This window comes from Atta cephalotes (assembly GCF_000143395.1).
Source record: "Atta cephalotes unplaced genomic scaffold scaffold00011, whole genome shotgun sequence".
Lineage (NCBI taxonomy): Eukaryota > Metazoa > Arthropoda > Insecta > Hymenoptera > Formicidae > Atta > Atta cephalotes.
Genome location: NW_012130075.1, coordinates 6,110,142 through 6,125,051, shown reverse-complemented (window position 1 = coordinate 6,125,051; position 14,910 = coordinate 6,110,142). Strand labels below are relative to the sequence as shown.

At 38.4% G+C, this 14,910-nt stretch overlaps 1 pseudogene; it reads left to right on the top strand.

Moving 5' to 3' along the window:
- The first annotated feature begins 2,606 nt into the window (after nucleotides 1-2,606).
- On the top strand, nucleotides 2,607-14,078 carry LOC105617160 (annotated as a pseudogene).
- Nucleotides 14,079-14,910: the final 832 nt, after the last annotated feature.

Sequence of the window (14,910 nt, the reverse complement as noted above, 5' to 3'; positions counted from 1 at the left end):
TGCGATTAGACTTTGAATGTAAGGAGAATGAGCCCGCAAATACAACAGCCTATTGCCTCATCATATATATTGTAATCGCGTTCAGTATAATCCCTTGACCGATATTGTGCACAAAATAATCTAAGTGCACCTCCGACATGGTATAAAATCTATGATACACCGTAATTGATCGCAGTCTTCTTGACAACATGCCCGCGCCAATGGATCTGCAAGAACTCATCGTTAACAAGAAATTTATCGTGAAGTAAGTGGCAGTGCTGAAACAGAGAATCGTTCTCACGCATTACATTTTTACGAGTGCCATGGAAATTTTTGATAAGATCCGACAGATTTTGCACTTCCTGGTTGAGTGGATTATCACCTTATCACCGTGGATTGCGATAGGAGGACGATCCTGTATAACGAAGCGAAACATCTGATCATGGCGGCTGCATTTGAAGATGATGCTATCATGTACATTAAAAACCAACATAGTTGGTTGATGAACGAGAAAGCATGTATACCGAGACCTTGGATACAGTTTACGAAGACATGGAATCTTTCCTAATCTGGATGTAGCTAATACTATGCGATGTGGACAACATGTTAAGAATTACTCGTTGAAAATATATTGAAAATTTATTGAAAATATATAACTGGTGATTGTAAAAAATATTTTAAATTAAAATATTTACATTAATGTATTAATTACTTAATTAATAATAATTAATATTTCTATTTCCCTTCTTTTGTAATATATGTACTCGTATGTATGAACGTATGTGCGTATGTATGAAGGTATGTATAAACGTATGAATGTATAAACGTATGAATGTAGGTGTATAAGCTTAAATCCGCTGTTTCTTAGTCAGAAAAACACATTTTTTTTTCCTAGGAAGCAAAAACAAATTTATTCAAAGTACTTGCCCTCGCTATATATACATTTTTCCCATCTTTCGGGCAATTTGTGTATACCACGCCAAAAAAATTCCTCATCTTTCGAGGCAAACCACTCATCAAGCCATTTTCGAACGTCTTCGTAAGAATCGAAGTGCCGCTCAGCGAGCGCGTGGCCCATCGACGAAAACAGGTGATAATCAGAAGGTGCCAGGTCTGGTGAGTAAGCGAGATGGGGGTAGCACTTCCCAGTTGAGTGTCTCCAAATAGTTTTGGACCATTGTTGATGTGAGCGATGGTGCATTGTAGTGGAGGAAAATCAGCTTGTCATGTCTTCCGATAATGCAGCCTTTTTTCACGCAGAGCACGGTGCAATTTGATTGTTGGTAGTAGCGGTGAGCATTAACAGTTCGTAGTAGATGACACCCTCCTGATCCCACCAAACGCACAGTATCGTTTTCCGTCCGAAGCGATTTGGTCTTGAGGAAGATGTTGATGGTTGGGCGGAATCAACCCAAGATTTTTTGCGTTTAGGATTCTGAAAATAGATCCACTTTTCATCGTCTGTCACAATCCGATGCAAGAACGATTTTCTTTTTTGTCTGACAAGCAGAATTTGGCATGTGTTTTGGCGTCGCTCCATCTATCGTTCAATTCATGCGGCACCCATTTTCCGATCTTTTGAACCTTCCCCATGACATGTAACCGCATGGAAATGTTGGAAATGGCTGCTTGAGAAACATCCAATTGCTCGGCATTTTTTGCGATTGGGTATTATCCTCGTCCAAAAGAGCCTGCAATTGACAGTCCTCAACCTTCCTGGGCCGATTTTCACGCTTCTTGTCACTCAGATCAAAATTGTTGTCATTGAACCGGCAAAACCAATCTCTGTACATTGTTTCCGATAAAGCCATAGGCTTCCACAAGCATTCGATGCGATTCGGCAGCCGATTTCTTCAAATTGAAACAGAAAAGCAAAGCTTCCCGCATATGCTTTTTTTTTTTAGCAAAAAGCTAGACATGATTACGAAAGAAAAAATTTATGTTGTCGTATGAAATTGCTGATGATGTGCACTGGTTAATGTTGACAAATGTTAAACACATAAAAAAAAGTGTGTTGTGTGCCAGGGTAGCTTTGTATGCTCACTAATGCCACCTATGAGCAAACAGCGGATTTAGCTTATACATCTGTATGTATGTATGTATTCGAAAACATCGACGATTCTGTTAAACCTGTTACGATCTAACAGTACATATATGCAATGTATATAAGTAGTGTATAAGGCTTTTTTCATTCAATCGTAAGCTTCAGTTACGAGTGTTAAGACATGGATCGAGTAAAAGTATATATATGCCGAAAATCGATTGAGCGAAAGGAGTACTGTTTCTTGTCGCTAAATCCGCCAAGTCTACCGCCATCGAAGGAAAATGCGAGATACTGAGAATGTCTTGAGGAAAAAGTATCAAAGTCGTGCTCAATCATCAACGTGCTCATCATCAACGTCATCAATGCCAACGAAATATAAACTATAAAGTATAAACTTTGATAAACGCGAATAAGAAAATATGTAGAAAGACATAATACAACATTGATAAATTTACAAATAAAGAAAATATATAGAAAAAACGTGATAAAACGTGTCGCGACACGTTCGCAATTCTTGGAAAGAGGGGAGAGATTATCCTCTCCTCGATTCTAGAAGTTTTACCATATACATCGCAATTTATACATGCAATCAGTTTTGCGATATCCGATGGAAGGAACGGTTGAAAATGTATTTTGCTAAAGACGGCAATGCATCGTATGAAACGAAGAAGGACTGTAACATGTAAATTTCTATACACAAAAGAAACGTTTTTTAACATTATGTACGTACACATGGACTATCGAGCGGTGCGTTTACTGAACAGACGTTACGATCTGATAGCTACGGGCTACAAGTATTTGGAAATTGGAATCAACGTTGGTCCACCGAGTTACATGGAGATCGGCCTGGGAGATCATCACGGATACGAACTGTCTCTCGAAACGTGGAGGAGCCTCTACGAGCAGCAATTGAATATTTACAAAATGCTGCGAAAGAATATAAGGACAATTTTATAAGCATTGGACCGCTAACTAGAGTTTGTATGCTGCGTTCGACGATGCTATGTTCGTGCGTCTCGATTCTTCGTCCGTACGCATTACAATGACTGAAACGAAGCTACGTATGTTTGCGGATGTATTGATATAACTTTCTCATGATTAAATTGATTCGTCGATACGGTTGGTGTCGAGTATATGCGATTCCAATATCGCGTCCGAAAGCGTTGTACACAATAGCGACATCTTTAACAAGCATCAGCTCGTCGATTGCGAGCTATTGGCTTTAGTTTTTAATACATATGAAAAAGAAACGATTATGTAATAAGTAGGTAAAGGCATGAGGCAAGGGGGATACTAATTCAAGAGCTCCGAGGGGGTTGAGGGCAGGGGGATATCCACGGCGGGGGGTTCGCGGGGAGGGGAGGAGGTGACATCACTAGACGAGGAGACGTTATAGGGGAAGGGGAGAAAGACGATGTCACAGGAGGATGTGACATTGCTTGGCGAGAGATTGACATAACAGGGAGAGGAGGACGATGTCACAGGAGATGACATCGCTTGGCGAGAGGTTGATGTAACAGAGAAAGAGGAGGAGGAGAATGACGTTATAGTGGGTGACGTCGCATGGATGACGGTACGGAGGAACGAGGATAGCGCGGGAAATTACATAGTCGGAAATTACGTAGTTGAAAATTATGTAGCGGGAAATTACATAATCGGAAATTACGTAATCAGATATTACGTAGCGAAGATGTGCGGAAATTCGCGTCCGCGATGAAGATGTGGCGCGGGATCAATGGCCGCCGGGCGCGGTCCGCTACCGATCCCCGCCGCCACCTCCGGGCGCGGTCCACTGGTCTCCTACACTACCATTTAACGCGATCTCCATCGCGCGTTATACTTACCATATTTATAATCTCTCAAGTATTGCCATCTTTTTCTTACATAATCTTTCCTTCAACGTTTATGACATGCAATTATTCATGCAGAAATTTATTTTTTATTCTGCCGAATTATATTATTATTTTAGAGAGCGCGATGGTATTGCGCGTAATACGATGTCGCGAAGAAGGATTAACTGCAGACACAGAGATATTTTTATTTTAGACGTTTATTTTTCATGTAATGCATTATATACAATATTATCCACAGCATGTACTATCAATTCGCATTCAATATATGAATTTTTATCGAATTTTTAAATCTTACACAAAGTATCTATAGCATCGTTAGTGTTATTTATACAATTTTGACATAAATGAGTCAAAAATATTTAAATTTATTTCGTATAATATTAGTATATTGACACAAATCAAAATATATGTGCTCGAGTTAGTTCAAGCATATAAAGTGTAGTCGATAATTTCATATATAAACATACTTTTCACTTAAAGATAATTTCACATTGTCGACACACGTATTTTAACAAGTTCAATGATAAGGTCCAGTATCATTACTTTCGATGGCGTAGATGACTGCACCAATCATTGGATATCTACCCGTTTTTTGATGAACGACATCTATGTAGTATGCGGCAGGATCATGCGGTTGTTTCGAGTATCGCCAATCGCAATTTCTATATGAGGGATTGGCCAGGGAATGATTCCAATCTTCAAAAATTTGTAAATCGGTGTCAACGCTAATAGTCTTGTCAAAATGATATGAGAAGACGCGTTGTAATGAAGAACAACAAAAGAATAAGCAATATATAGGGAAAAAAATCTTCACAAATATAATTTAAATACTTACTTACTCGACTCATGTTGAACGTATGATGTATCCATAGCGTTGAAGATCACTGCAAAACGGATCTGAGTGACTGATGCAGTATTGTTGCTCCATTCTCTATTTAAATCTTATTCCCTCCAACAATTTTTTGTAATAAAAGATTTTTAGAGACATCCGGCGACATTAATGTAATCTGACACCGCAAATTGCAATGTCAAAAATTTGCAAATGACTTTTCAATATGATTTTGTCAGCGTTATATAAGAAATTTTCTTCAAGGATAAATAACATGTTTTTCAATAATTAATGTAAGTACAAGTATGAAATGACGATTTGAGAAACAGATGGCGCAATGCAGTGTGAAGTACAAAGATTTAACATTATACGCCATTTTATTGTACCATCAACAAGTGCAAACGCGCAAAGTGATTTAATTGAAAAGTGTTTGCATAGTATTGTGTTACTGTGTTTAATATGACGAAATTTGTACCAAATAAGGAACATGAATAGCATTAATTTTTTATTTTCATTTGAAGAAAACTACTGCAGAATCATACTTGGAGAAGCTTATGGTGAACATGCTCCATCGCAAAAAACGTGTGAACGATGGTTTCAGCGTTTCAAAATTGGAGATTTCGACAAAGTTGCAGACAAAGAACACGGAAAATTGCTAGATAAAGATGATTCACAAACACAAAAACAATTCACAGAGCAATTGAGCGTTAGTCAACAAGCTGTTTCCAATCGCTTACGAGAGATGGGAAAGATTCAGAAAGTCGGCAGATGGGTGCCACATGAATTGAACGAGAGACAGATGGAGAGGCGCAAAAACACATGTGAAATTTTGCTCGAACGATACAGAAGAAAGTCAATCCTGCATCGTTACTGGGGATGAAAAGTGAATTTTTTTTGAGAATCCTAAGCGCAAAAAATCATGAGTAGACCCAGGCACATCATCCACATCGATCGTAAGACCGAATCACTTTGGCAGGAAGACGATGCTCTGTGTTTGGTGGGACCAGAAGGGTGTGATCTATTATGAGCTATTGAAGGCTGGTGAAACGGTTAATACCAAACGCTCAACAACAATTGATCGATTAGAACCGTTCGCTGCTTAAAAAACGATCGCAATACCAAAAGAGGCAACACAAGGTCATTTTTCTCCATGACAATGCTCCATCACATACGGCAAAACCAGTTCGGGACACGTTGGAAGCACTCAGCTGGGAAGTTCTACCCCATGCGGCTTACTCACCAGACTTGGCTCTTTCTGATTACCACTTGTTTGCATTGATGGATCGCGCACTTGCTGAGCAGCGCTTTGATTCGTACGAAGATGTGAAAAAATGGTTCGATGAATAGTTCGCGGCAAAAGGGGAAGATTTTTACTGGAGTAGTATCCACAAATTGCCCGAAAGATGAGAAAAATATGTAACTAGCAATGGAGCATACTTTGAATAAATCTCTTTTTATCATTCTTCCGAATTTAACGTGTTTTTTTTTGGGAAAAAAATCGTCATTTCATACTTGTACACCTGGCGATGACACAAATGCGACGTTGCCAAATAGTACAATATCAGCTAATATATAATTGCTTTCAGCAATTATGATTTTGTTTTAATATGATCAGCATAATATAAGAAATTTTTTTACGGACATTAACATGTTTTGATGATAACATTATCAATGTAATTTAATACAACACTTGCAAAAATGCAACATTTGCAATGTTACATCAAAGTATAGTTGCTTTGTTAGCGTAAGTTAAGATTTTTTTCAGGGCATGAGATGTGATATTGTTTAATATAAGAGAAGAATATAGCGCGTTAAAACAGTGATGCTACGAATTTATAGAATCATTGAGAGGGAGCAGAGTATCAAATGCTATATCAAACGTACGAATTTATAGAATCATTGAGAGGGAGCAGAGTATCAAATGCACACGATTATCAATAATAGACAATCACTAATCGCATGTATCGCGCGGCTTGAGAGTCTAAAGGAATCTGTGCGTAGAAAATTCATGCATGTGGCACCAGATTCCGTTGGCGCATCATCGAAATGACACTTGAAAGTATTCTAATGGGCGCGGTAATAAACTCTAAACATACCGAGTCTCGCCAATTCTCCGAAGACACGAGCAAAATTGTGCTAAGTATAATGCAACGATATGACTCTATAAAATTAAACACTGTTTTTAATGGTGTGTTCGTGGCGGGCGATAAACGCGCGAACAGAAGTATCGCCACCTGGAATTATGAACTATATCAATGTACCAATTTGCGCGAATGGTACGTGTCGTCGAGCCTACATTATCATCGCTGAAGAGCAGGAACGCGATAGCAATATCGCGTATACTGAATTTAACGGTGAACGCGAAACAAGTACAATCCTCTGCGCAAGGGATGTCATATTAAACTTCCGCGAGAAATTATGCTATAGAGAGCGGTAATCAATATGCAAACCGCGGACAATGCGTACTTCGCATTGTCTATTGTTGCCGCTCTACATCCAGCTCAAAGAAATGCACATCGAGAATCCTTGTATTCGTATTATACATTGATTTAAATTTCGCGGGCATCGAATTTCCAATGACGTTAAGTTTCAAGTGTAAATGCAAGAGTAATAATGTAAATACATATTGTATTTACATATTATATATATTATACATGTTATATATTAATATATCATAAAATACAAATTATTTTATTTACATTTCTAATGTAATGCTCTCGAGACAGCGAGTCGGAATCTGGCAGGATATACCGCTTATTATCATGCGGACATAGAGCGATATTTGCTTTTGATATTGTGTACACCTCGCAATTTGGATCTTATGCACGACTGCCTGTGTGTCATTTCGATTGCGTTATTCAAGAACCGCGTGTCCTCGAACGTTATAGATTTCGCTACAACATTACCTTTGCCTTCTTCGTATTCTTCTTTCCTTCTACAAGGCATACATTTTCGCTCTAAGCCCAACAAATTCGGTCATGATGGCACCGTTGTTCTTGTCTTTCATAAGACCAGGAACTTTTTTACGATCGGAACCGTACACGTTATAGCTCGACTAAAATCTACTTATATCGCATTTCATGATATCGTAATCATCATGACATTCTATATAGTATATGAGACTATCAATATTGGTATACATAATTTTGCATTTTTCACGAAACAGTGGTAACAGAATACTTGTGATGAAATTTGTACAAACATGTTTTGAATATGTCGAGGATGCATATATCAGTTTGTCAAACTTCATCTCGAGTTTACGCAGTTCTATCGCGACCAAATTCTCCAAAAAAACATTACGGCTGTGGAAATTTGACTTCGCGATCATTGCTTCTACCTTCCCATTTTGTTAATAATTTTACGTCGACGCGATCGTCGCATGTTCTTCATGATTTTGCCAAATATCGCGTTATTCATAAGTTTATATAAATTTTTTTCAAAATCATTTTCAAAATTTTTGGCTAAAGTTCTAAATTTTGTGTTCAGTTCTATATAATCGCGTAGCCATGGAGATTGCGCGAATTGCAATTATACGGTGAACTTTTGTAATACGGAGATTGTAATGAGTACACTACTGCAGGTTACGATAATGTATGACATAACGCTGTTTATCGCATAATGTTGCGAGGAGCTTGTCATCGCGCTTGCTGGGAGATTTCTCGCGTGTCGGAAATTCAAAATTTTATACGTCGACCCATCGAAAATCGGTGTAAGGCAATGATCGATACATTGCTCAGCCGTACAGATTGTTGACGTCAAATACGACGACGATTTCGATGGATGGTACGACGGCATATATGGTATTTGTTGTTGGCTCGCGCGTATCTATTCGAACACTGATTCAGATCGTCGCATATACCGCGCTCGATAAACATAACCATGTCAATGTCTGTGAGCAGTTCAAATTTTACTCTAGTATGTTTTAACATGGCGTCCTATGTGAAGCCTAGTAAAATGTAAAAATACGCAGGGTCGAGCCCATAACTCGCGACGCAACTGGAAATTTTCGAAAACGTCGGCCATCAACGCCATCAATACGTCCATTTTCAGATCATTATATTCACCGAATTCGGATGGAGAAGCGCTGCCACACGTTGATGGCGTGCGCGTAAGCGTTCTCAGATACCGTGTCGTCTGAATTGAAATAAAACGACTCGTGAGCTGGTAAACACATAAAAGCTGCTTCAACTTTTCAACACAGTTAATATACTCGTACGGAAAGACGCCCTTTCATGTCAGAAGATTAAAATTTTCTTCTGATGAATTGGAAAATTCGTGTTGCAGTATCCGTAGCTCATTTTGAGAAAAAACGCCAATTTGTCCAAACTAGAAGCGGGAAATTTGTATGAATCTATAAATCATAACTTTACACAATTCTTTTTATCAATTTTAGTATTATCGACATGTTTAGTAAACGAGATATATTTTTCTTTAATTTTCGATAAAAGATCAATACCTCTTTCACGATGGCAATTTCGATGATGACGAAATGCGTGTCATAACCTGATAAGTTATGGAAAACTATGGATATGCAATGTGAATCCCTATAATTTAGATTGCAATTTGAGTTCGCGGGACCTCTGTATCGCTCGATTATATGGCAATGATAGTGTACCCGCGTCTGGTGCAAATAGTTTCTCTCATATATAACAATGCATGGTACTGTTAAATTTTTAATCGTCTCTCGAAATAAAAACTCATGAAATCTGCCATGGATATGTTAGCCGAAATTATATTATACTGTACACTGTGCGTCAAATTTCTGAGTGCTTCCGTGAACCACGCCTATACAGTTATCCTTATCACGGCGAAAACGATAGCTCGATAGTGAGCCGTCGTACGAGCAGTGCACATAGTATTCGAACTAAACACGTTATAATGATGATACATGTACAAAGCCAATTCAGAATTCCCATCCGTCTTTTCCAATACACTCCAGTTCGGCGTAAACGACGAATGAGATGTGTTCCTTCCTGCAGGGATTGTCGAAACTTAACACTTATCGTTCTCGCTCAGCAGCCTTGCTGATCGCGCAGTCATTCAGTTTTCCCCGCCGTGGAGCTTTAATTTAGCGCTAGAGCTAAAGTAGGCATTTGAAAAAAAGTATTATATTATATTATATATTATATTATTATATATTATATTATTATTATTATTATTATCATCGTCATCATCATTATTATTATTAGTATTATTATTATTATTATTATTACGTACTTATCGCAGAAAAGTTCCTTTCTTATTTCTAGTTATCTGCAATCTCACAAAGTGGAATAGGTCTTTGAGCGCGAATATATTCGGAGGTATGACGATACCGTCGGTGCTTGAAGCATTACAATTTACAAGTAATAGGCGATAGTATTGGTGGGCACATTCTCCTTGCAGTCAAATTCTATGCGTACATCCACAGTGATGCTCTTGGATTCTCGTTTTGTTCGTTTCGCAAGCAATCAATGATGACCGCAAAAGGCCTCTCGATAAATGAGAGCAGTTGAACAGCGTTTCGAAGCAATTGATTCCATAATATGCTTTACGAAAACATATGTAAATATCAAACAGGACGGCGTATCTCTTTTTGCAAAAATCTCAAAAGATTTAAATCGTCGTACGGATAAAATTCTGAATTTAGATATACTTTCACGTTATTCAAATTGCAATCGTCGAACGCTAACATCTCGTGACATGACATTCTTTTGACCGGTCTATAGAGCAAAGATACTATATCGCGGCTTCTCAAGTTGGGTCGCCGTTTTGACAGACCCAGAAATGCTTAGTATGTAACAAAGGATTCTCGTACAAATCCCACGAGCAAAAACTCATGTTCAGATAACGACCATTTTCCAATGCTCGCAACATTAATAATTTATTGATCTTGTTTAACGCAATGTGAGGCATCCGCCACTGCACTTTGAATAATTCAATCTCAGACTCACAGAATTTCCCATCAAGCAATTGTATCGTTGCGCGCTCGTATCAAAATCAATTGGCGAGCGTTGACGACCACGCGATTATAATCCTCGCAAGAGTCCAACAGCATGTTGAGCGCAAAAATTCAAATATCTTTCTTCCGTGTCGGATTTAGAATTTCATTCTGCATTCAGAACAATCAACTTTGTCGTACGTCAATGATACAATTTCTTGATGGTATTGGTAATTCCAATGTTTCTGTTGCAATCAATTTCCACATCATTGAGTTCACATCGAATTTCATCAAACATGAACGCAATTATTTCCAAGTGTGGTCGACATCTGATCGTTTTTCTTCTTCACTGTCAATCTATCTTCGATGTAGAGAAAATTGTCGTATAGCAAAAAATTTTGTTGCTGTATGGGTGTCCGTATTTCATCGCTATGTCCAAACGTAGTATTGACGTACGGATTGTACATCAATCTTGTCTCAATCTTGACGATGCGATTGTCAAAGATCGGCTCACCTGTTCAGGATATCAATCATTTTGTACGATAAAATCTAACGATTTTAAGAATGCAACGTTGGACGCAGTGAGTTTCTTTCCAAATAGTCTTTCTAATAAAAGATGTATTTCTCGTCTATTTCGATTGTTCGTTCAACACAAGCATCTCACGTTAGCACTGCCGTATATGTAACAAAACTGTGATTTCTTTTCTGCGAAAATCAAGCAATCAACCATCTTAATTCATACGAATCATCAGATCCGTAATGCTCCGTACAACGATCGGAAGGTAAATGATCTGTGTCGGCCGTTATTTTATATTTTAGTAGAAACTTGAAACTTCGTGTATTATGTGCATGCACTGTTGTTGCTGTACGCACCCGCGATCACGTGCACTTGATACATATTCACGTTGATGATATTTATCGGCACGTTTGATTCATGCTATTGTCGCAACTCTAGCACGCAATTCGAAAATCCCAGGAGCCAATGTTGTGAGGTTTTGCAAAATTTATCCGATAGACCAATTGACCTCACTTCTCATTGTTGTTGGCGCGAATAATCAGCGGGAATTCTCCATCCTCCTTGCCTTTCGTCATGAGAACGTAAAATTTCATGTTTCAGATACAGATGTATCACGCAGTTCGTATGATTCTTTGGGAATGAGAATTTTCTCATAGTAAAACTTGTTGTTTGTTGAATTTACATTGACTAGAGTATAGTACATTTCAAAGTCCATCAGATCGAGCTCGTAATCGCCGTAATCTAAATCTACCGCTCGAAAGTAGCTCAGGGCGAGGACGCTTCTCTTGTCAGTCAGCGTAAATGTCAACGATAAATTTCAAACGAGCACTGAATTAAACAGCGCAATGTCGGTCCTTAAATTGCTTGTCAATCATTCGTAGAAACAGAAAACAAAGCTGCCCGCAATTGTATCTGACCGTAATGTTGATGAGGCGTGCGATTATACTCGATTACACTGTTTGCCAGATATTATTCAAGTTCCTTTGGTGATCGAAGATTGCTAAAATTGTCAAAGTACACAAAGTGACGAAATTCCCTCTTTTCACATACACTACTCACTGCGTACCACGTCCCTCAAAATGTTCAGATTTATGATACTTTCGTTGATGTACTCCTTCGATCGATAATGTAGTGCGTATAAAGATGCCCCTAAAATATGGAATGCGCATATGGTTTGCAAGATATTGCAATTGCACATCTGTAGTTACTCCCCTCAGCATTTTTAACGTTTCATTGACATTTTTTTTCTACCTTAGCCGCGCTTGTAGAAAGCAAGATAAACGGCCTGCTATGGCGCGATTATGATATTACAGTTTTTTCAGCTGACGTTGCGCCGCTTTGTTATCATTTACTGACAACTCCCGCCGCGCCACCGATCAATGATTCGAAAATGCCGAGCAACGATAGAACATGCAGGACGCCGTCGTGTTTCGCTGTCGGAAATATCCGCTTGTTTTTCTTCTTTCTTGGAACTCCATACTAATCTTCGTTTTATCTTCATAGCTATCCAAAAACTGCTGTGGTTGTGATTCTCTCTCTCTGAGAGTCGAATCACTCGCGATAATGCGTTTCTGCACCTTTTCGGCGAGTATTGTTAGCCGCGCATAATTCATCGAGATCATTGCTGCAAATACGCTATGTTATGCTCGCGACACGCAGCATCTAATAAATTAATTCTCTAATCAATTAGCCTCTAGCCAATTGTTTCTCCAATCGAATCTTGGACCGCAAAATTGATATCCGAGAATATGTAATTCAAAGGAAGAGCGTTTATCGCACGATTCAATAAGCCTCTCGATGATATTCGCTGCAAATCTTTATCAAAGGCACCGGATCATCGATATAAAGGGTCTTTCAATAAGGACGTTCGATTTTTAAATATAAATAAAACAAGTTGTGTGTGAGATATCCACTCAATTTCTTTTTATTTGAAAAAATATTTTATGGCATTAAGTATGGAATATAATGTCGCTCAAATGTCCGCCGCGGCTTCGCTTGGTGATGTATTCGGGCGGTCCAATTTTCGATGACTTTCTCGCATAAATCTGGCTGAATTTACTGGATGGTGTTTATTATGTTGTCTTTGAGAGCATCAATTGTTTGCGGTTTATTCGTATAGACCTGTGATTTAAGATAGCCCCAAAGGAAGAAGTCTAAAGGCGTTAAATCGCACGATTTCGATGGCCAGTTCACGTCGCCGCCGCGCGAGATAACCATGCCCTCAAATCGCTCGTGTAGAATGTCCATCGTGACATGCGGTGTGCGGCACGTAGCGCCATCCTGTTGGAACCACATGTTTCGGTATCCATATTATCCATTTTAGGCCACACAAGAAGTTGCTTATCATCGATCTGTAGCGCTCGCCGTTGATGGTTATGGCAACGCCCGCTTCGTTTTGAAAGAAGTACGGACCGATGATTCCGCCAGACCAAAATCCGCACCAAAAAGTGACTTTCTCGGGATGCATTTAGAGCTGGTGTATCTCGCGTGGATTGATATCTTTCCAAATTCGACAATTTTGCTTATTCACATATCCATTCATCCAAAAATGGCGTTCATCGCTAAAGATGATTTGTTTGGCGAAATTTGGGTTAACTTCCAACTACTCCAGAACCCAATCAGCGAACACACGGCATTGTTTATGGTCGTTTACCTTAAGTTCCTGGATCAATTGAATTTTATAGGGGTACAGACCCAAGTCCCGACGCAAAATTCGCCAGTTGAAGTCGCAGAAAGGCCAAGTTCTTGTGAACGACGAGAAATTGACCGCCTCGAATTTTCCCGTACACTCTCATGCACAGCAGCGATGTTTTCAGCAGATCTTGCGTTTCGGCGACATACTGGCTTTATTTATCTTATTTATCGAACTAGTTGACTCGAATTTGGCCACCAAACGTCGAATAGTCGACTCGGTAGGACAGTTGTGGCGAGGATAAAAGTCACGTAGTGCGCGGAATGTTTCTCGAACGGAGCACTGATTTTGATAATACAATTTTATGATTTGCACGTTGCTCAACACTATGATCTTCTATGGTAATTTGCCATACACTACTAAACAATTTACAACAAATTTGACAGATGTCACTTTAACAACATACTATTATGATCTAACAAATTTCAAGCATCCCTATTGAAAAATCCTATATATATATATATATATATATTCATTTATTTACATTTTATATTTATTCTTATCCTGATATTTATCCTGATTTTTCGAGATGTGGAAAAAACAATTTGATATAATATCAATCTTATACATGTATTATTTTAAACAAAAAGTTTCAAAACAATATTTGATATTCTCGCCAAAAAAATAATTGCGCAAATTTCTATTAGCCCACTGTTTCTTTTTTCATTCTTTTGTTCCAGATATGATGCCGCTGACATCGTTACACATTTAAATGACATCATATCATAATGGACGCCCTAATCAGACTTGAGTAGAAGTACCGAAGATTTTAGAAAAGTCAATAGAAGATTGGGCTGAGGAGAGATGAAGATCCCGATGACGATGTGTCATTTAGCGATGTGCAACAGCAGCAGCAGCAGCGAGGAGCTCAATAATTATAAAAAATTCATAAAAATTATACATATAAAAATATATACATATACACAAATACATATAAACAAATAAATAAATAAATATACCATACATATATAGATTACTTCGTTGTCAACATTTATTTACTTTCTTTCAACCACAGCAGTATCGTATTACGATACAGCGTTGCGCGCCGATATTCTTATCGGCGGTAATACTATGCT